This window comes from Rhipicephalus sanguineus, chromosome 11, assembly GCF_013339695.2.
Source record: "Rhipicephalus sanguineus isolate Rsan-2018 chromosome 11, BIME_Rsan_1.4, whole genome shotgun sequence".
NCBI lineage: Eukaryota > Metazoa > Arthropoda > Arachnida > Ixodida > Ixodidae > Rhipicephalus > Rhipicephalus sanguineus.
Genome location: NC_051186.1, coordinates 60,642,834 through 60,666,863, shown reverse-complemented (window position 1 = coordinate 60,666,863; position 24,030 = coordinate 60,642,834). Strand labels below are relative to the sequence as shown.

General features: G+C 44.9%; 1 long non-coding RNA gene across 1 annotated transcript in view; it reads left to right on the top strand.

Moving 5' to 3' along the window:
* LOC119373382 (uncharacterized) overlaps nucleotides 1-24,030 on the top strand; it is a 30,020-nt gene that overhangs the window by 5,039 nt on the left and 951 nt on the right. Inside the window, exons 2-6 of the long non-coding RNA XR_005179845.2 lie at nucleotides 17-196; nucleotides 5,088-5,261; nucleotides 8,866-9,047; nucleotides 15,348-15,530; nucleotides 22,980-23,158. This is a non-coding gene — a long non-coding RNA (uncharacterized LOC119373382). The remainder of the gene's footprint in view (nucleotides 1-16; nucleotides 197-5,087; nucleotides 5,262-8,865; nucleotides 9,048-15,347; nucleotides 15,531-22,979; nucleotides 23,159-24,030) is intronic.

Here is a 24,030-nt window from a genome sequence, read left to right as displayed (position 1 = left end):
GTTTATTTCTTTTTAGCTGCTCGGGTACCAAAGCAGCAACTTTGCCTGGAACCACCGTTTCGAGGTCCTTGTCAGGAATTACAACAGTCGTGGTATTACAATTGCACTACACACATGTGCTACCCGCAAAGAAGTGTACTGTGCCCTAGCGGTCTGAGCTCCTTCCAGCAAAAACCGCTGTGCTTGGCTTGCGAGGGTGAGTATATGTTTATATCGATTCGTCGAAACTGGAAAAAAAAACAGCACTCTGGAACGCCCATCTTCTGAGGCCTCATTACGCTTCCGAATATAGGCTTCTCGTATTATGCGGAAGTATTTTTGTGTGTTTTACCCCCTTTCCAACATGACAACATATCTACTGTACAATATTTGCAGCCTTGTGGGAAACCAAGGCAAATAATTTGTAGGGCTAATAAAGAATTTATTTGCTTCTGTTAGCAAGTTACCAATACAAGCAGAACACTCTTTTCGGCAACAAGACACTTGCTAACCTGTAAACAGTGAAAAAAAAAAAGAAACCGCAGCTGACGATGAAAACTTGATATTCCTCCACCAACCTACCGTGACGTCATAAAGTTTAGCGGTGTGCGCCATACGCGCTTAATAATTGGTCAAAAGTGAACTACGTCTCGTAACAGGCAAACGACACACATATTAAGGCAACATTCAAAAACTCTTATGGAACGAATGCCGTAAAACTTAAAAAAGAAGGTCTGAGATCTGTGACCTCACGCTACATTCTCATACTGGGGTGTCGGCACCTAATTTCAGCATGCAAGTCTGACGTTGATTTGCTTTTTACTGTTGAACTTATTATAACAAGATCAACAACAATCGAGTTTCGAGTTTCGCCAGTCGAGAACAACGGAAAATTTGCAGAAATATTCTTCGCGTGCGCTAGTAAGATATTTTCCAACCAAATGTGCTTCTCTAGACGTTCCGCCATTTTTTAAGAAGCCATATTACCCGTAACAGATTGATGCCAATACGCTTGTTTTTTTTTATTTTTTTATCCGCTTTGATATAGCCTAACTGAATGAACAGGGGTGAAGAGCGCGCTTTCTATTCCGCGATATCGCTACATCAAGAAACGCAAGTGATTAAGCACAAGCTCAGCTAGCAACAAAGTGGTCAGATATCATCGATAACCTGGACGGTCTTCTTTTCCAACCAACTTCTGAATACTAGTTAGCTGCACGGGAAAGTAGCGCTTACTATTTTGCAAATTGTCTATTCACCAAGTCAGTGTCTTATGGACTGGTAGCGTCAAGGACTCCGAACACCCGTGATAAGTACGAGGCGCTTTTTGTTTTGTTTTGTTTCTCTTTTTCAAAAAGAGCGCAAGTGCACTTTAACTGACACTGAGTAAAAACGCACTTTTTTGCTACTGACAATATGGTGGGGCCTGCTCCTACAATTTTTTGCCGGTGTGTCCATGTCTCCTAAATACCTCAAGTCTGTACTGCGGCTTAAATCTATATAGCCCACTATCGCCGGTATTAAAGAGTAAAATTTACATTTGGCTCTTACAGATTGGAACATTTCATTTGGGCTTGAATTAGCTCGTAAAAGAAGACTAACATGATTCAAGTATACAATATAGCAATATTTTGCTATACAATTGACACCATCCTTGTGCTTCCGTCGGTGCCGTCCTTCGTCGCATGGGCGTAATGGCGATGACTAGACTTGAAGAGCGAGTGGTCCTTCCTGGTAGAAGGCGCACTATTCTGGATTGTCGGCAGCGTTTTCTTGTTCTTGGCATCTATTCAAGGCCTCTTAAAGTGTCCCAGCTCTTCTTCATCTGAGCTCGTTTTATGCCGTGCCATTTCGGATCATTTCTTCTTCTTCAATGAATAGACAGGTACCCATTATCTTCATTTCATATGTCTTTTATTTCGAATATACCACCTTCGAGCGAGAGGACTTAATACCGTAGCACTGAACTCGAAAAGTCACACTAAGAGGCAAAAATAAGTAGGAAAATTGGCCTGTTACTCTTTATATTCGAGTTTTGCCCTACAACATCATGTCCTTCAGTAAACACCAACTCGGCCTAGACAAACTTATTGTGAAACGTAAACACAATGGCAAAGCAAGTAGGACACAAATCAAGCAGATTAGATGAAACCATGTTGGTTGTTTTGATCACGATTGTCCAGACAGCTCTGTTGTAATGAATGTGTCACAGTTTGATAGAAACAGATACAGGAGGTCACGTTACAATCAGGAATTGCCTCATTTTGATTCCAACTGTTTTACAAGTTAAAGGTATTTAGGCGCACTTTATGATCCCGTGAAATTTTGCGTAGTTTCGGTTTCTGCATTTGGCTCTTATTGAAAGGGACCGACAACTAATTTTTCTCGACACAGTTTTTTACGGCGCGACATGACGCCCACCCTTCGTAGCGTTTGTAGCTGCAGTGGTTTATCCGAAAAGCACGCAGTTATTTTTTAAGCAGTATTTCTCGATCTGAAAGGTTCCAAACACGCATGGAGGCTTCCTCCAGCAACGCTGAGAATTGATAGCGATGCCGCTAGCCCTTGTGAAAACTGTCGTTGTTCTGCTTTCGCAGGAATTACTGTAACTATGTTTAATCACCTTTATTTTGAGCATTCCAACCATTTTTGAAAATAGCAAGCTGTTACAATGAGATGTGTGGCTTTGTACACCTTCCCGGTATTTGTACAGCGTTGTGTGCGCCTGCGCCCAAGGTTGCCTGCGTCTGTGTCATGAATGGCTTGTCTCGGCGTCGTTACTCTCTCGATACACGAGCCAAGCCAAGTAATCAAAAACGTAACTGTGCATATGCACGGCCGAACCGAGTAGCAGCGCGCGTCATTTCTGAGACGAAGTGTAGATTGCAAAACAATGTCGCTCCAAAATCTTAGCGACCTGGAAACTGCGTGCACGATTGCATGAGCACGCTGAAAAGTTACTCAAGACGCGCTGACGACCATGGGATCATTACGTCCGCGAAGGCAGCGCCACTTTAATGCATACTACAAACGAAGGCCTATATGTACATTTTTATGGAGGAATACCTTTTAATATAAAGAAACGAACAATATTTCAATACTAAAAAAAAATCGTCTACCGCGTATACTATTCAAAGGTCACGTGGCCGTCTTCATCGGATCATTCATGTTTTTGCCGCCAGAGGCACCACAGGTCATTTTTCGCGACTTTCAATTAAGGAATAAAAATATAAATCCATCTCACCAAAAAAAAACAGGGTTGGTTTGAGTCAGTGCGGTGGACAATCTTTACATCAGTGGAGTCAACTCATTTTATATTCTGGGCAGTTGTCGGTCCCTTTAAAAAAAGCGCCACATATAATATCGAAGTCGAAATCTACACCACTCGGACTAATTCTGTATAAAGTAAAAGCTTGCTAATTCGCCCCCGTTAATTCAGATAATCGGATAATTGGGATGTATTCTCTGAGCCCGGCCAGGATATGCGTTATTTAATGGCATCAAGCTCTCGTTAACTCGGTCACATTTGGCCGCAACCCGGTCGCTTCGGACGATCCTGCGAGCGTGAAGCGGAAACGGCGCTCGCGGACAACCGGAGCGTGGCGGTGCTGTCCGCATCGCAACCTTCATCAGGTAGCGACAGCGGTTTTGTCCATATGCGGATGCGGCACTCAGCAGCTTCGTTATAACTTGATGCAATGCACGCGCAATGTCAAAAATAAACTTAAACATGGCGCATTCCAAGGATTCGGGGACATTGGTGCACAGCGCCATCTCTCGGAGGTAGCAACGGCATCCTGCCATAACTGAATGGGAAATTGGCGAAAAAAATCATATCTCTTGAAAAAGGCAAGCTTTCAAAAGCGACTCAGGGATCCATACAGTAGAGACCTACTGGAACGTTTTGGCAACATTCAAGTATCGCACTGCAAAGCGTGTGGCTTCCCATGACAATTGAACACCGCCCATTACAAACACACATGGCCCCATTGTAAAATTTGGAACACTCTGGGAAGCCACATGGTTTGTAGCGCGAGACTAATTTTAACAGAATGTTAGAAGAAGTCTCTACTGTATACAACCGGGAGTCGTTTTTGATAACTAGCCTTTTCCGTCAGAAATTATTTTTTTTTTTCGCCTATTTCCCATTAACTTACGGCAGGCCACCGCAGTCACCGGCGAGAGATGGCGGTACGTGCCTATGTCCCCAAATCCTGGTCATGCGAGCTGTTGTAGATGAAGAGCTTTCAGCCGTGGTCGGCATGGATGGATCGATGGATGAATCAACTTTATTTTGGCCCCTCGGAACGCGCCTTGGCACGTTGCGGCCGCTCTCACGTCAGAACAGAAAGACCAAGTGTCATGCTGGCAGAAAACTCGTTTGCTGCATCGCGATGGATGAATTATTGGTTGCCGGCTATTTTACCGGTGAAAGAACTACCATCGCGCGCGTGTGTCGTAATGACGTAATAAGGGAGGGGTGCAGAGAATCCTTCGGGATAATTAAACACGAGAGTCTGGTGCCGTGGTCGCACTGAGAACGAAGTCCGAGGATAGCGAAAAGTACGGATTTTAGACTGCTTTTATGAAAAATAAGTACAGGATTTACGTATTCGTCAAGAAAATGAAACTGTGTGGATGTAACAGACATTTGTTTCTTGTTTTCTTGATACTTACGAGAATTCGGCATTGGGTTAATTCTGATATTCTTTTCCGGTCCCGTGAAATCTGAATTAACTCGCTTTCGCTGTAGTAGATTTACCGGCTTTTCGAGTCATGAAAACTCTCGAACGCTCTGATGACTGATGATAATATTAAAGGAGTTACACTTACTAACGATTCATAGATTTGAAATTATGTGCCACTTTGTCAAACATTAGCATTTTGACTTTTCAATCACGCTCACTCAGTTCTTCGTCACCTACATATTCGCACTCCAGATGCTCTGCGATAGATTGTTTCCTATCACGGACCGGAGTCTGGTGTTATCTTCTTCCTTCAGGCTTAACAATAGATAAAAAGCACGGGCTCATGCTATTCTATTATATGTGCTCTGTCTGATGCGGTTGCCCATATTAGCGAATGTAATGTAACGTCCAACTTTCCAGCGTCTTCTAATGAACTGTGCCAACAGCACCAGCTCGTTGGCAGATGCCAACCTAAATATCATCGTTGGTACTATGATATCAAGGACAGGCGCTGCACAACCTTCAGGCCCGGAGAATGCAGTGCAGGCGACAATCACTTCTCAAGTCTACAAATGTGTAAGGAAGCGTGCGTGCGTAAGTAGAAACTTTATTTCCATTTTTTGTTCAGAAGAACTTCGCAACGTTCAATATAACTTCTGCAAGCGTAGCTAAATTCACAGTGCACAGAATAAAACGATATTTACTCAGGGTACCCCGCAAAACTCACACACAAACCGCTACATCTTATTCGAAATCTCGAAACGTTAGACCGCATTTCGCTGCAGCTTTAATTTCATTGAACGATTCATTGCACTGAGTCGTACTAGAAAAAAAAAAAACTGAGCAATCCCCAATAAAAATAAATATCGACATTGTCAGCGTTCAAAGCGAATGTACTAGAATATGCATGTATTCATGGCACCATTAGGAGGCACTCAGAAGAAGAACGCCAAAAGTTAAGCGAGGACCACAACGTATCTTATACTAGAATAATATAATCAGGATTACTACACAATACGCTTTGCATAAATTGTAGGCTTTTCATGGATTGGTCGTCTCTAAAGGTACCTACTGGCATGTTGCTGATTCTATGTTTGTGTGTGTGCGTGTGAGGGGAATCGAACCTCAGAACCTTCCAGCACTGGAGGCGGACGTTCTCAGGGACTTGAGCATGACTTCGGTCCTCCTAGAAGGGGCACTTCACTACCAGAACCTACGCTCTTATCCTGCGCTTAATTAGTCCAGTGTGCACAATTATCGAATGTACCTTGTGTTCTCTCACACAGCGGAGAAGAGGTAGCATGTCGTGTTGAAGTAGCGACTCCTGCCGACTGTTTTCTTTTCCTTTTATGTTGTATTCGGGCGCGCTTGCAGTAGAGGATCTTCATCCTTGATCTCCCGTGTCACCTGTCATTGTCTCGTGTCATTGTCCCGTGTCATCGTCAGGAGCTCACGCACGCGTCAGCTACTGACGATCACGCGCGCGTGCGGGACCCCACACGGCATGTGGACACTAGTTTGTGCTTGCTACGTAGGCCTTTTGCGTATTACCTTTCGCTCCCACTAAAAGCGCGGCTCCTCCGAAACAAAGCGCGTGATGTCCTTGAGTTTTGAGAGAGACAGAGAGAGAGAAAGAGCAGAGGAAGGCAAGGAGGTTAAACAGAAGTTTGTATCCGGTATGCTACCCCGCACTGAGGTTGGGGAATAGGGGTTTGAAAGCGAAAGAGAGAAAATAATTATTAAGGAATAAAAAACAATCACACCCACACCCACACGAGAGCGCTCCGCTCAGAGGCGCTCTGACAGGCCAGTGGATCGCAGGAAGGCTAGTAGTGCTTGTAAAGCCTTCTTCTGCGACGTTATGTCCCGGACGATGGCGTAGTAGTATTTCTTCTGAGAGAGGCTGGTCGTCTAACTTGTTGAAAGCATGGCAAAGAGATTGTATCTGTGTGCTATACTCCGGACAGTCACACAGAACATGTCGAATTGTTTCTTCGTCGCCGCAGTGTTCACAGGCGGTGGCTGTCGGCCATCCCTATGCGGAATGCGTACGCATGGGTAAACGCGACGCCCAGCCATAATCTACACAGAACGGTAGCGTCACCTCGGCGAAGTCTTGATGGCAGTCGAAGGCTTAACGTGGGATCAAGGGAGTGTAGTCGTGCATGCATGAAATGTGGCTCATTCCAATTTGACATGGTGCATTGGCGTGCATGGTGCACATATTCCCTAACTTAAAAGATACAAACGTCACCGATTGATCCTATGCTGCACGCTTAAGGTGAATTCCCCATACCTGGTGACATACACTGTAAGACCGTGCTCAGAAGCCAGGGAAAACCACATTATAATAATCTTAACAAGTTCACTGCATTACCATTCCTATTGGCCACGAGATCGAGTGGAGTCGCCGCCTGTCGGCTTTTGGCCTGAACCGCGCCTAGTATGGATTGCTCCATGCGTCGTCTGCTAGCCACGTTGTGTTTGCATGTGCGCGTACATCATGCAGGTCCTCAAAAGGCGGTTTGTTTCGTTGCATTAGTGCAACTTTAACCGCTTGTAGGTATACCTAAAACGATGTAAAGAAGCATTTGGCCTTGATCGGCTGTATATGTACTGTAATAAGATCGGCGAGTGCACATGTCGAGAGTGCTGTGTGTGTTCGTCGTACCGTCCCGTTCACGAGAGTCATATCAGTATAGGTGCCACTCTGTGGTTCAAGCGCGTTGCAAAGTGCACTTGGCGTTGTCCTAAAGCTGAGAAGTATTATATCTGATGTGATTATAGCCTTTTAGCGGCTCGGTGGTAAAAAAAGCTCTCATGCACTTGCGCGTTGTGGTTAGGTGTAAACTTCAGGACTGTCGTTTATAGGTTACGCGACGAGCTTTAGTTGTGTACGGTCCTGGTCCCACTGCAGAGAAATATTTCTGTCAAGTCACGTGCGACCCTTCTTTACTTAAATTTTCCCCTAAACAGAACAGAAATTGATTGACACGGAAATCGCAAAACTGAGTTGCCTTGCGCAAATATAACTTGTGGCGAAATGTACACAAAGACACCCGTTTACTTAGATTAAGGTACGCGTTAAAAAGCCGTGATGGTGAAAATTAATCCAAACGGCGTACTTTACATTTATATCGTAGTATTTTCACGCGAAGCCACATCATTTTTTTTTTCTTTACATTATCTTGAGTGCTTGTGTTGCGCTGTTATAGTATATTGACGGAAGGCAGCGGACATTATTCGCATGAAAAAACGTACCTTGGTCCCGTGAAATAACCGGGCCAAAGTTCCATTACTGTCGTGCAAGTAATCAATCGGAGATCAATCAGTCAATCGGAGTAATCAACTGGAATAAAAACAAGCGTGTGCGTGTTAAACGTCTCCATGGCGTTAAAGCGCTGTCAGGCTTTCCTCAGTAAACCTACCAACTGTCCTCCGTTTCATGTTGAACTGAATAAGAAATGTGGATGAATATTTGATCACGCAGTGCATATAGTGCTCTTTGAACTCATCGTGCAGGAATACGGGCTTTCATTTGTTGGGGCTACCCGGACAACCAAGAAGTAAATACTTAATTCAGTCGCACGACAGCACTGCGTAGTAGGTGCAACACAAGCTAAGCACATGTGCAAATAAAACAACAAGAAAACGTCATTCACTGCGAAAACGCCGACTGTTGCCGAAGGCGAGCAACCCGTTCGTTGGCAGAATGCGCTTCTCTCGCAAATAATAGTAACGTTCAGCATGCTTCGCGCCATAATTCGGGAATGAAGAGTGCCCACATTACAAGAAAGCTGCAGTCAACGAATTTTGTTTGCCGCAAATCCGGTCAAATCGCACAACGAAGTGCTGTTGTGCGCGTTCGCGCCGACAACCGCCTATCCACACTAGCGCGGCGATGGTGCTGCCACCTGTAGCCCGATCTCGCGGCGAATAGGTCACATTGTTAATTTGCAGATCAAGATAGATGTCATTTTTTAATGATTATACTCCGGAGAGGCTAGACTGGTTCATCTCCTGACTTGCTACTCCAGGTGTTGGGTGCCATTGGTGTTTTCGAGGACTGCACACTTAAGGAAACTTTATGAATGACTATTTTATATAAATATGAGTGCGTGACTGTATGTACATATTATTGTGCAGAATATACTGTTGTGGTCACTGCTCTTACCTAACTCGCGTTATTGTTTTTCAGCTGGTATTCCAATTACGCCACCAAGATGCCTCAAACCCGTGTTCCTAGGCCTCTGTCACTCATCAAGTCAGTCCTGGCATTTTGATTTCAGTACAAGGAATTGTGTCATGTATCCCAGTGGACAGTGCAGTTCAGCCCAAACAAATTCGTTTCTCAAAACAAGTGCTTCATTGCGTGTAATCGTAAGTATTTGTTTTAAAGAAATTGCCATGAATTGTTGGGCGTGGACCGCGGCAATTGCGCGTCTTAGCGAGCACCATATCGCACATCCACAAGAAAAAGAAAGAAATCTCACGCAGCGTTTTCACGTGATGCATCAGCATTTCAAGTCCACACATGTATACCATCGTGTTCTTGCTGTTGGTTTATATGTGTGTGTGGAGGGGCGGGCATCCGTGGAGAGGGGGGGGGGGGTAAGTCCGTTGTTGGTTATTACAGCAAAGCTATTTACGCTTATCCCATGCATTCCCAGGGCTACTGGTTTGGCCGGCTCGCGTCCGTATTTAGTCGTCATATGCAGACAAAAACAGAGACAAAAAATTGGGGGACCCTTAGGCTGCACCTTTAAGAGTTGAACGCGATAGCGAAATCCGGCCCCCTAGTGCGCACTTCAACCACTAAGTGCACACTTATTAATGTGTGTTGTTACACACACGCGCACACACACGCACACAAACACGCACACGCGCGCGCGTGCGACGTGGTCAGGCCAGGAAAGCGGAGATCAAACGCCAACAAAACCATGGAGGTGCCTTGCTGAGAACCAGGGAAGCTGAAATGAAGCGTCGTCGCCATGATATGGATCCCCAACTACGAGCGCGGGAAGCCGATCACAGGCGTCAACGACGCCAAAATACACAGAACTTTCGAGCTCGAGAAGCGGAGGCCAAGCGTCAGCGTCGCCAAGACAACCCTGACGTGAGAGGGACTACTTGACATGAATGTCCCACCGGCACTCATCGATGAGCAAGACTGCGCAGTGTGGCCACTTCCCTGTGCTAGAACGGCGGAACCATACTGCGCGCGAGGCTCACCACTGCAAACGCTGGCGCCACCCTCAGCGTGACGTACTTGGCAGGATCACGTGGTCTCTGTGGCCGCGTCGGCTGCTTGTGGAGCGCTCCCGCGTGCTTTCAAGATGTGGCGTGGCTCTGTGGTAGAATATCTCACTGCCATGCAAATGTTCGGGTTCGATTCCTGCTGGGATCCTGATTTTTATTGTATGAAACTCGTCAGGTCAGCGAATGTCCGGTTTTTCTTTACGCTGTCGCATTTAAATTACCAATGTGTGTTCTCGCCATTCCTGAGAAATATAAACTGTCAATCCCCTGGCGCGCATACACCCTACCGTGGCCTGTGGTATACGGGTATGTGCCACACGTGTCTGGAGGGAATGGTGTGACGACGTACGCGACAGGATTTTCACGTTATTCTTGTCATGACCAGACAGTTATATTCGTCAAACACTCTTACCCTCCCATGCCACTTTTGATCTACGCCAGGCTAAGAAGACGATCATGAGAGAACCCAGACGTAGGCGGTTAGATAGATATACGTAGATAAAAATGCTCAAAGTGCCTTGGGTTCGCAAACAAATGCTTCGCATTTAAAAATTCCGTAGTTCCCATGCCTTGTGGGAATCGGTTTCATGCGAAGCAGTGAGCGAGTACTTCTATGCTACATTTTATTGCCTTGAGCCAAGCGTTACGAGATGGATCGGCGTGTTTTTGTAAGTGCAGTAGTTGTGTGCGCATCGTGGGCTTATCAGGCAGGTCGACAACAATGGCGGTTAAAGGGTAACTTATGGTGTGACGTAACGTCAGCACTCACGTTAGAGCACATACGTCAGTATTATCGAAACGAAGTCAGTATTATCGAAACGAAATATCATACGTAACTTTCGTTACTCTGGTCCTCCGGCGTCACGCAACGCTTCAGTATAGCTTGCTGAATCATAGGAATGGAAATTTTGTGTTTATTACACTGCTATAAAAGCGGAAGCAACACTGGAACCACAGACATTAACCTGATATGACGATTGTATCGTACGAGTACGTATGTAGTGTTTATTGCTTCCTTATAAAATTAGACAGCCAGCTCCACAACCACAATTGACGTTGCACCTACATTACGCTTGCATATGGTGTTTTTCCAAACCAGTTTCTAGACTTGGCGTGGCTCTGGGGTAGTATAGCTGACTGCCACGCAGAATGCTTGGGTTTGATTCCTGCTGGCATCCTAATTTTAATTCTTTGAATTAGTCTGGTCAACGCTGCCGATGTCAGTTTTTCTTAACGCTCTTGCATTTAAATTACCAACGTCTGTTCTCGCCGTTCCTCACCTGTGGCACAAACCAGTACACCGCAGCCCGTGGTAAAGGGGTATGTGCCACGAGTGTCTGGAGGAAAGGATTGACGATGTACGCGACAGGAATTTCACGCTATTCATGTCATATTCGTCAAATTCCTCTTATCCTTCCATGCCAATTTCGGTCTACACCAAGTTAAGGAGGCGATCATGAGAGCACCAAGACGTAATCTACAAGATAGATAGATAGATACACAGATAGATGGATAGGTAGATACGTAGATAGAAAAATCTCAAAGTGCCTTCTGTCCGCTAAGAAATGCTTCGCATTTAAAACGTGAATGCAGCTTCACTAGCATTCCGTCTTCACATAAATGTTGCTACCCCAGGACATTTTACAGCGTCATTGCGTGGTTGTGCGAAAAAATAATGCTGGCACGCTTTACTATTACTTCAGCAAACGTTATCGATCAACGCGCCATTGGCTGTTCTTTTTTAACACGAAAGCGTTTATTCAAGGGTCCACCAAGACTTCACTGACGTATTTCCGTCACGGAAATGACGTTGAAAAAATGCACATCAGAGGGCAAAGAAAAGAAGATCAGTCAACGGGAGTCGAACCATGACCTCTGGTCCGCGACGACAGATGGCAGGCACGCTATTCTCTGCGCCGCGGTCACACACCCTTGAGGCTTTACAAACGCGCGTCTTATATCTCAGACTTTCCTCTCACAGTGCTCTTCATCGGCGGGGTGGTGTCGCCGTCTGGGAGCGACAAAGTGAAGTAATCCATTATTACCCTGGCCTCCGCGATTAGCTCCTGCAAAGCTTCGTTGCTACGCGTGCACCCCATTCGGCGCGTTTTCAAAAGGTGAAGTGCAATTTTTGTCAACGCCTTAACACACCGCAAGTTGGCGACCTTAGCCCAAGCCTCGGCCTCGCCCATAGCATTCATCCACATTTAAAAAAAAATCACGCCTTATCCTCGAAATGAATGATCATTGAGGAGCTGGCTCGGAGATAATCGGGTGAACCGTGAATGCTCCATACAATTCCTCTGCTGTCATATAAAGACGTCACACGTGTTTATAGTAGCGATTGTGGTCAGGTTGTTGTCGAACCACAAGCGGTCGCAGACCTTGCAGCCGTGGCCGACGTGTGGTCGAGGAAATGTGGTTTTGCCTGCGTTAATGTCATCATCAAGGTGCTCGAAGAACAAGAGGAAGAAGACCTTTATTTCGCGCGAGCGTGCGCATGCCGCATTTGGCTGTTCTGTTTGTGGTTTTGCCTGCGTTAATATTATCAACAAGGCGCTCGAATAAGAAGAGGAAGAAGACTTCTCTTTCGCGCGAGCTGCGCCTGTAGCGGTCGCCTATGGAACTAAGGTTACGCTTACGACGCGGGACATTGCCCCAGCTTAAGAACCTGGCGAGCCAGCTCCTAAAATAGCTCTGCGTCGCGTGCCTGTGTCGCGTGTCTGTAAAAGTGCGTTTCCCGCTTACGCTCGGCCCGAGAAAAATCGGGCTAGAGGGTAGACACGACGCGCGTTGCGTTTCCCTTTAGTCCTGCTGTGCTGTTACTAATCTTTAGCATGCGGCGGGATACCGCATGCCCAAGTTCTGCGTCCAGTCAGCGACGCTCTTCTGGCTGTCACACCGCCTTCTGTGATTACGCTCTCACCTTTTAATACAGCTACCACAAAGCCATTGATCTTGGACGTTAGTCGTCGAGATGGAGATGGCTACTAAGCGTCAACGTGGGCGCATCCACGTTAAACGGTACTATAGCTGCTAAACACCAATAGAAATCGTGAAACCTCTCTTATATCAATGTACTGGAAACGTTCAACTACTTCTGTAAAGAGACGTTTTACTTTGCTGTTATACCGATTCCTATGACGGAGGGATAAACAATGTTTTTGTTGTAGTTCTTGATCAGCTTTGCTTGACGTGGCTCGCTTCATATTGCTTGCGCACTTTAGCGCCCTGATATTTAATCGCCGAACCCGTGTTATCTATACATTGCGCCTCTCAGGTATTGGGCCTACCTTCGCTGTGACAGACACATTTTTCTCGGTGTCAAATCTCCACATCATGCTTAAGTACAAAAAAATCCGATCGCTTTCCGTTAAGCTTTTTCAGCTTTTTGTATCGCGTCATAAGAGGTTTACTCTAAGGCGTTTGTATCGGTGTATGAAACCACCAAGAAAAGATTAAAACTGTCTTCGAAAGCACGCAATATATCAAATGCATTAGTAATATGGCAAACGAGCAATTTTGGGCGTCTGTTAGAACACACCAAAGAGTACGCAAATGCCTTAGAAACAATGACGCGTTGCGAAAGCTGACTGGTGCAGTGGCGTAGCCCTGGCCCGAGCACACCCCCCCCCCCCCCCCCGGCCTACCCGAAACGTTTTTATTTTTTTCTGCCGTGAGATAGAGTGCACAAAACAACACTCCACCACACTTACCTGCCTGGACCCTACGTCTGATCAAGGACCTAGTAGATCTCGCGGCCTAGTAGATGCTTTGATTATTGAATATATCAGGCTATATAATACGCAGAGCGGACACAGTCGTAGAAAGTGATCATCTGAGAGCACAGCCCTAGAGCCCACATCGGTGCAATCCGAACCAATATATCTTCAACATATACAGTGTTTCCAGCCTAACTTCAACAAAGTTAACTACGAAGCAAACTCCTATACTTTACTAGAGATGGTAAGAAATGGTTTTCACCGTGGGAAGACAAAACGTATTCAGTTTTTCTTTACATTTTCACGTAAGTGTGGCAGTGAAGAAGGCTGCAAGAAGACTGGTAAATAAGGAACTCTTTTAAGGTGAAGGCCTCAGATGCCTCATCAAACATAGTCACATATATAAATACGTGACAATATATGTGACATAAATAGTCACATATATAACATTTCTATACATACATACATACACACACATACTTACATACATATGTAATAATATATGGTGCGCGCATGTTTCAAATAGCCAAAAACAAAACAGTGCGCCGTGCGGTGGCGACTTGTGTTACGACTTTTGTGGCCCTTTGAATGTGTGCGCCGTGCAGGGGCGACCCGCGTATGTGCCGTGCGGTGGCGAAGAGGACGGCGATCGTGTGCGCGGCGTGCCTCGAGACAGCGTGACCAGTGCGTGGGCCGTGCGCGAAAGTCAAATTCCAAGGCTGGGATCTCCTTCGCTGGGCGTCCGGTCCATGGGAGAAACCACAGCCGTACCTCCTGGTGCCTCGACGTAACGGAGCGTTCCCGCCACGGGAAGATCGAGCCAGGGACCGTGTACGAGGCCGGGCCAAGCCTCGACGCCGTGTGCAGACGGGCACACTCAGGGTTCGGCCCACGAGCCGAGGCCGTCAACCGTGGAGCGGGTCCCTCGGGCGCAGAGTTCCGGCATCAACGGCCGCGGAGTAGACCCCGTGACTTCACGCGGCCAGACCAGCACCGAGCTACGGCACCGACACGGTCTACGCACGACGCCGTCAACTCGGCAACCTCATCGGCTCCGACGGCAAACTGTACGCCACTGCTTGACTATTTCGCGTAGCAGCCATCACGTCGCATATGTAACTGTTTTCTATATTCGTTGAGTCATTTCGTGTGTGTAAAAATGTCTTACGTGTGCTTTTCCACCTGCGTGCTGCGTCATTCTTTCTGGAGCGAATCCTGAACCCAAACACAACATCACAACATACATACATACATACATACATACATACATACATACATACATACATACATACATACATACATACATACATACATACATACATACATACATACATACATACATACATACATACATACATACATACATACATACATACATACATACATACATACATACATACATGGTAAATAACATAACTAAGTACATTCAACGCTTCAAGCTATATAAACGAAATATGGCAAATTAAATAACTATGGGCATTCAACTAAGTGCATATAAGAGATAGCCTACGTCTGGATCCGTAATTTGCAGTAAGCAGCTATCACAACCAATACTGCGTGTAGCACTACGCCTGTCCCAATCGCTCTCTTAGGGAATGCAATGGGACTTGATTCTAAAAAGACAAGGCGTGCAAACACGGACACAAGAAAGAAGTCAGGACACCACAAACGCCGACTAACAGCTTGATACTCCTTTCAGAGCCTAATGGCAAACAGCTGCAGCAGTGCCTAATTCCACCGCATATTGTGGCCTGCCAAGCAACACAGCCGGCATGGATGTTCGACAGGAAAGAGAGGACCTGCAAAATGTTCTTGAGTGGAGCATGTGGTCAAGGAGAGAACCATTTCCAAACCGAATTGGAGTGCAGACGAACATGTTTGCGTAAGTAGAAATATTCTATTCTTATTGTATCCTTGACCACAAGCGAATCATATTCAAAAACATAGGTCGGCAAACTGACTCATGAGTCGACTCACTCAGACTCAATCGAGCCGTGAGTCTGGGTGACTCCGCCTGATGCAAATTTTAGCCACTCGGAGTACAGTGAGTCCGGGTGAGAAAAATCTTGATTAATCGGAGTCTGAGTGAGCCCTAAGCACCAAATATATTTCTGAAGTGAGGTTCAGTTTCTTTTTGCCCACATATGTTCAATAGACATTCCGTAATTAACAGTCAAGGTTTCGTATGAAGTTCGTGTGGTCAAGTAACATTAGGATGAGGAAGTGTTTTGTCACTGGCCCATCAAGGCGAAGAACACGCAGATACTTATCGGTACCCATACGTGCTCTTTATTCGCAAGACAAGAGTTGTAAATAGTTTTTGATTGCATGGTTTCATAAGAGTTACACTGTGAAACACTATTCTTCGATCTATTTCCAAACAATCTCACAAGGATCAAACAAGGACATGTGCATATACAGTGTTATGCAGACTGTTTTCAATGAACAGAAAGTCATGATTTGCAATGTAACTGCAGGAACTTGTTAGCGCTATGAATTATTGTGAGCGAACTCGGTCTCTCATTGGGCATATAGTATCTGTTCAATATTACAGCAGAGCTGCTATTGTCACGGTTTCTCATGTGTCACAGATATAAAATATCATCATCATCAACCGACACGCGCTCTCTTCATAATCTTCTGCTTCGCTCCCAGAAGACGTGCGCCGATTGCTCCGGCGTGGGATGCAATAACTCTGACGGGCGAGAGAACGAATACAGATAGAGAGAGTGAAGGAGAGAAAGAGAGAGAAAGAAAGATAGAGACAGAGGGAAATTCTTGGCGAAAAATATTTCTGGGTGAGGCGAGATTCGAACCCTCGTCCCCATGATCCGAAGGCGATCGTCGTAACCACTCGGCTATCCAGGCCCGCTAGAAGCACATAGCATAGCCTTGTATAGTATAGTATCGCAAGGGGGTTGGGAATGGATGTGAGGGTGATCAGGGCACACTTCAGGACGAGGGGGCAATGGAAGAGGGGACAACGAGTACAGGATGAGAGAAAGAAACAGCTAGAAAATAAATTTCACCATCTCCCATTAAAGGGAACCATGTGGGGATGCGAAGGAGCGCATGGGTTGACTTAAAGTTCAGTTCATCACGGGCATCTTGCCCGATGTTAACGCGTCCTTGCATGTCGAGCACACCATAAATTCACTGTAGTTGCTGTTGCTGTTACTCGTGCCGAACTCTGTTGGAGCACGCCGCGCGGGTTCATCGCGCGTCTGCAGAATCTCGTTCGCCGACGCCATCACGTGATTGCTGATAGAGTGTAAGGGGGAGAGGCCACAGCGTCTTACCCAGCTCCTTACACAGGCCCGAACGCGCTAGCGCGTGCCAGCACACGTGGTTTTGGCTGCGTTACGCCAAGCTAGGACAGCATACGGCAGTCCAGGCGCCTAAAGTGCTCTGCACGTATCATCATCAAGGCGGTCGAAGAACAGACGAAGAAGACTTCTCCTTGGCCCGAGCGCGCGCTCTATACGTCACAGATGGCTATAGTAGGTTTCAGAAAGCGGGTGGTCGCCAATAGACCTCTCCCTGTTTGCAAACAGTGTGACGTCACTGGCAGTGTCCCGCCCCCAAGTCCCGCCTTCGGAGCAGGTGCTGGTTGGCAAGAAAGTTCCGCCGGCGGGATCTCTCTGCATAGCAGCGCTGCGTGTGTCTGCTTTACTTCGATAGAAGTTTTTGCAAATTCCTATTTTCTGAACTCACAGCTGTTAGAAGGAAGAGTTACTGCCTGTAATGAACGATTCCGTTAGGTAAACATATGATTTGCTCGTCGTGCATGACAGCCATAAAAAAGTCTTACGTTCCTCGAAAGCGAACGTTGTACATTTTCACGACGACTGGTGTTTGGAGAAATATTAGCATGGAATGGATGTGAACGTACTCAATTTCCGTCGCGAAATCTGCACTGCAGTTTTAAACGATGTACAGCATTGGCGGCTACTGTGCGCGAGGCCACGGATTAGATTCTCACTCGCGGCGCAAAATTCTGATGATTGAAAGAAAAAAAAAACGAAGGAAACACTCGTTAGCCTGCGTTCGGTTAACAAATCCCAGTGAAAATTGAAGCGAAGTTTTCCCCTACGGCATTCCTCATAATCCGCTGAGCAGTTTTGAGATGTTAAATTTAGTTATAAATAATCTCTTGCGCGGTTACTTCGCTGTATCTGATGCCTACAACGTGTTTCTATACTTGCTCCCCTCCTTTAGACTTGGTACACAAACTCGGAATGTCACTTCATAAATATCGAGCCGTAAAGATAAGCTAACTAGAATATGACAAACAAGAATCTCCACTGCTTCCATTATGACGTATATCTCCAATAAAGGCGATACGCGTATGGTTCTGGATATTCGCCGTGGTAAACCATACGTGCATGTTCCGCAATGCTAAACACGCTGGTAGCTCATGCGTAGTCTCACCTTTCAGCACGGACACCATGCCCTTTCTTTTGTTTTTTTTTTTGTGCACGCAGCACAAGCACTGAGATGTACGCACTCGCAGATCATCGCGTCAAATAAAATGTCCAATCCTGATGTTCCGTCGACAACCGGTCACTGCGAATTTCCCTGTTAGATACAACGCGTGCCGATGTTTTCGCAAACAAGATGCATCGTTATTCACACAGCACACACCACACAATATTGTCACTTTCAACGTCCGCAAATGTGAACCGATATCATCGCTGCCTTTCAACGCACACTACACGCCACAGTAAACGCGGCACATTTTCGAAGACGATGCCGCTGTTCCTTGCACAAACCACCACGTGGGTTCACTTCTCCAAGTTAAACAGCCAGCAGCGTGGCAAATTTTTCGTCACACAGTCCACGACACATTTATATGTTCTTTGAGACATACCACAAATAATCTTGGAACCGAAAGATTCAGAAAAAGTTTCCAAAGCAAAAAAAAAAAAACGTGCGCCAAACACCGTGCGACTGTACCACGCTGAGCCGGCAGCGGGAATGTTTTGCCAACCACCCGCGGTTGCACGTGCGCCGAGAGGTCACGTGACCTGACGCACGGGGAGTGAGTGACGTAGGCTGGTAGAGGTCTATAGAACTACGGGCAGAGCCCAGCGCAAAAGCTCTTTTGCATCTAAAAGAGAAAGACAAATAAAAAAGGAACAAATAGAGAAAAGGTAGAAGTCGAGAGAACGACTATAGAGAAACAAAGATAAATACGTAGAAATAAAGAAAAAAGAGAGAATGAATGGGAAGAAAGACGGAAAAATATAGATAGACACAGAAATAAACAGACATAGACAAAAAGAGCTAGAAATACACAGACACACAAAAAAAGAGAGCAAGCATAGCCATGAATAGGGGGGGGGGGGAAGAGAGGTGAGAGGGTAAAAGCCTAGCCAAGCCAGGAACAGCTTGATGCCCACCAGCTCTTCTGTGACCCAGCCTCGCGCGACTTTGTGCAAGCTGCGCCAATTTTCTGTCAACCATTTAACGTGGTGTAGTGCTCAGTGAATCAAGTCTACGTCACAAGGTTCAAGGGAGTCAGGTTACACTGCAGCTTTGCTGGCCAACCGCCTCCACAGCATTGATTGCAGACCTGTTCTGTTCTGTTATAACTGGCTTGCTGTGGATAGTTTGAAGTTTATAACACATCGGCTACTCTATTTCTACAAGTCCCGCAGCGGAAAAAAAAAGCGGTTGCCCCAAAAACAAATAGGAAGAAGTAAAGAAAGAAATGCTCGCTGGTGCTGGTAAAGAAACGCTCGCATCATTAGAAACAAAACGGATGACGTCAGCCTGTTCCTCAATCGTTTTGAGAGTAAATTTCATGTTTTGCGTTTTACGGAATCTTGGCTGACTCTGAAAGATAGCCCACCGCAGTTCGCGAGTTATGTTCATAATGTCATTGTTCTTTTTCAAATCGGGGTGGTGAGATCAGTATGTTTGTTAAAGATACCCTCACTCATGACGTTATCGACGACTTGACCTGTATGACGCCTCATATAGAGTGTCTTACAATGTGTGTGCAAAATGTAATAGTTGCTGCTGTTTACCGACCTCCCACTTGGTATATGTCTGAATTTTTTTAGTTTTATAGAAAAGCTTCTGCGCAAACTTCATGTTATGCGTAGTCCATTCCTTATCATGGGTGATGTAAATGTTGACATGCTCAATGGGGATGCATCTTGTGAGCAGCTGAAAGCTATTCTAGACTCGTTTGCTTGTTCCAATGTCATCACACAACCTACTCGTCTTACCACCCACAGTGCCACTTTGCTCGATGTAAGTATCACAAACGCCCCCAGTCAAACTTGCACCAGTGGTATATAATCACTTGATGTAAGCGATCACCTGCCTATCTTCACATTTTTTGCCGCTTGACAGTGACAGGCGCGACACCAACGAAAAGCCGTGTTATCGTAGAATGAACTCGAATCAGCTTAACGAATTTTATCATGCGCTGGAAACCACACAGTGGAACTTTGTTTACGCAGAAAAAGACCCTGATAAAGCATACAGTCTTTTTAATAAGGCACTTAAGGCTATCTATGACCGACACTTCCCACTTGTTCCATTCCACAGGAGGAAAAAAATTCGCAAGCCTTGGGTTAGTCGATGTTTGTACAAAAGAATAAAACATAAAAACAGAATTTATCATGCATTTGTACAGACACGTGATGCTGCTCTACTGAGCGATTTTAAAAAATACCGTAATAGGTTAAATGCCGATTTGAAAAAGGCTAAGACCTGCTACTATCAAACGCTTTTTGCTAGTATACTTAATGAACCCATAAAGCTGTGGAACGAAGTAAATAATTTATCAAACAACTCGAAAGTAAAACGTCGTATTAACATTGCCGTTTTTGACAATGGCAAAACGGAATTGGAAGCACTTAGAGAAATGAACGAATACTTTACGAATGTGGGCGAATTTCAAACAAATCTCAGTTCTGAAACCTGTCATGTTACTACACATAAACGCGAAAGGTTGCTACACTCAATTAGTTTATTCCGTACAAGTCCACAAGAGGTAAAAAATTTATTGGGCAAAATTAGAAACAATGTTTAGGCAGGAATTGATGAGTTAACTGCCTTAGCCATTAAATACGTTGCGGCTTTTATATATTCACCATTGACACACATTATTAACAGAATGCTTGAAACTCGAATCTTCCCCTTAGATCTGAAGCTTGCTCGCATATGCCCAATGTATAAGGGAGGTGCTGTTGGTGATATAAGTAATTACAGACCCATTTCGGTGCTACCCGTGTTATTGAAAGTATTTAAAAATGTAATCAATACGCGTCTTCTTAATTTTGATAAATAAGCACCAAATTATAAACGATGCACAGTACGGTTTCCAGAAAACGAACACCACTGAGCTAGCTCTCTTACATGCGAAGGATAAAATACTACATGACATTGAAAACAAACTCTACAGTGTAGGTCTTTTCATTGATCTAAGGAAAGCGTTCGATTGCGTTAATCACGACATTTTGCTACTGAAACTTAATGATTATGGCATTCGCGGCGTCGCGCTGTATCTTTTAAAGAATTACCTTTCTTGTAGAAAGCAGTGTGTCAAAATTGGTGATGTTACCTCCCCTACAACCATGATAAAACAAGGAGTGCCCCAGGAGTCGATTCTGGGACCCTTGTTATTTATATTGTATGTTAACGACTTAGTTAATATTCCTAACTCTCCCAAGTTAGTAATGTACGCTGACGACACTAACGTGTTTTTTTCAGCGCGCACATTTACTCAGCTTCAGAAAGCGATAAACGAATATCTTGTTCAGCTGGATGGTTGGCTTCACGCAAATAAATTATCCGTAAATAAAAAGAAATTTAATTACGTCCTCTGTAAGCCCGTTAATGAGCCCTGTGACACTGACCTTACGCTAACGTATCAGGGCACCGTCCTAGAGCGCGTAAAATGTCAGAAATTTTTAGGCGTATGGTTTGAAAAAAGCATGTCGTGCAATACAGACATCAATAAACTCACTTCAGAGCTAAGCAGAGCCGTCGGTATAATATTTAAACTATCCGATTTAATTCCTGTACATCTAAAAGAGGCGATATATTACGCGCATTTGTACAACCACTTAACTTATTGCACACTTGTTTGGGATACCACGACAACTACAAATTACAAAAAACTCGAAACAATGCAAAAGAAAGTGCTCAGACTATTCGAGAACTATTCTGGTGAACCAAAAGACTTACCAACAAATCCTTTATTTCTTAAGTATAATTTGCTTAAAGCAAACAAATTATACGACTATAAACTCCTCCTGCACATACGGAAACACGATCTGACAGACATGTCACATGCAACATCAGGACGTTATTCACTACGTAATACACATACACCAATACACCAGATACACCACGAATTATGGAAGGTCAGCCCTCACTTATCAGATACCTGCACCAATAAATGGTGTATCTTCACAAATAAATTTTGATATCCCACCCCATAGATTTAAAAAACAAACAATACTTTTCCTATTAAACGACTGTACAGCCGTTACAGCATAATCTCATTCATTGTCACTGTACCATTGTTCATGCATTGCATTTTTTATATGTTCCAACGTTTGCATTTTCGGTATGTGGAATTTTCCTAATTATATGGGTACATTTTAATATCTTGTGCATTTCCCTGTAACATTCATTTCGCTGTATCTGCATTTTTGTTGTATCTTCTTATGTTTTATTTTTTCCAGTGTAACGATGCTATTATATCTTATCAAGTTGTATTAGTTGTATAAGTTTGTATCAAGTAGTATTAGTTACACTTTTTATTCGCTGCTGCCTGTACGGTCCCCCCGGTCCCTTCAAGCTGTTTTTCAACAGCTTTTTTGCATGGGGAACCCCCAACTTTTTGTGTTGGAAATAAAGTTCATTTCATTCCAGAACATATAGCAAACAGAAAGAAATAAACAAATCACAGGCAATGAATATTTCTCACTTATTGTAGGTCACTCACTATCTGAGCACTATCTATCTCTTAAATGCGCTATAAAAATATTGCTATTCGTAGCATATGGCTACATAAAAGACACTATCCTACTATGGGATCAGCTTCTATAAATGCCTAGTTTTTTCGTATTCCAAAGAACGGTTACGGGTGAATTATGCATCGAAATTTGGCACTGCGGTCAACTTGCTTTGTTCATTGCCGAACTAACCGAGTGAAGCACATTTCACTCATTACATTAATGTGTGTCAATTTGGTATCGATAAAAAAAATGCTTTTGGTTGGAGACTTGTCGTTCAGTCGAGATATTGATTTTGCTAATTACGATATGCTTTGCTAACGTCTCTGTCGCATTTGTTGTACTTATAGAAATGCCGAATGCAACACCATTTTGCACTGCCGAACCAAAATCAGCATATTGTATGGGCTACAAGACGCACTGGTACTTTGACGTAACCACAAACGACTGCTTCGCTACAAAGGCAGCTGGTGTGGTAAATATGCCAACGGATTTACATCTTACGCAATCTGCCGGCATGCTTGCACCTGTAAGTTCTATTTTCGCATTTATTTCTGAAACAAACGACGCGAGTTCTTTACATTCGCGACGCAGATAAAAGCTTATCTAGCCGATTATGAAGTCCCCATGCAGCTTCTGCAGCGTGACTCATGCGATACTCGGTCAGGTTGGCAGGGGCCGTATTCTCAAAAGGCGACAACCGCAAAAGTATCGCCTTTGGTGCGCGCTGATTGGCTATGGACCAAAACAGGACAAGTGAGGGCGCCATCTAGTACTTCCGTCGACGTGACGGCGCTCTACGGCGCTATTGCAATGCCTGGAATAAACGAACACAACTTATCACCGTCGGTTGGTGGTGAAGACTAGCATTTCAGTGACGTAGGCGGTAGCTTCTAGTATTCAATCCTCGGTGGATGTACGCAGCATTTTTTGCGCTGAAGCTTTCAGCGAGCATTACCTTGGGGTGTTATCAGTACTCGTTCTTTGCCAGCGCCTGTTTTTCTGTTTTTTCGTGGTTTGAACATCCCAGGAACATGAACCCCTGCGTTGCTCGCGTGGCTCATCGCGAGCCGGCAACATGCTGAGATGTTGAGACGATATCGCTGCGGCGGCACACTACAGCCGAACTCTCCGAGTATGCCGTGTTAAACTCTCAACGAAAATACATTTCACGCAAAGTTGCATTCTTTAAATATTATACTGTGCATTAAACAATTGCACAGAAAAACGTTGAAAGCACTGTCCACACGTCCAATATTTCAAATAGCCACAGCCAAGCCTGGCCACTGCGTAGAAGCCAGCATACGCTCGAAAATGCTGCACTCTGGTCGCTCTGCGCTCGTACGGTACATTCACTCCTGTGTTTTGAGACATTTGTAACACCAACGGCCAGTGCAACAA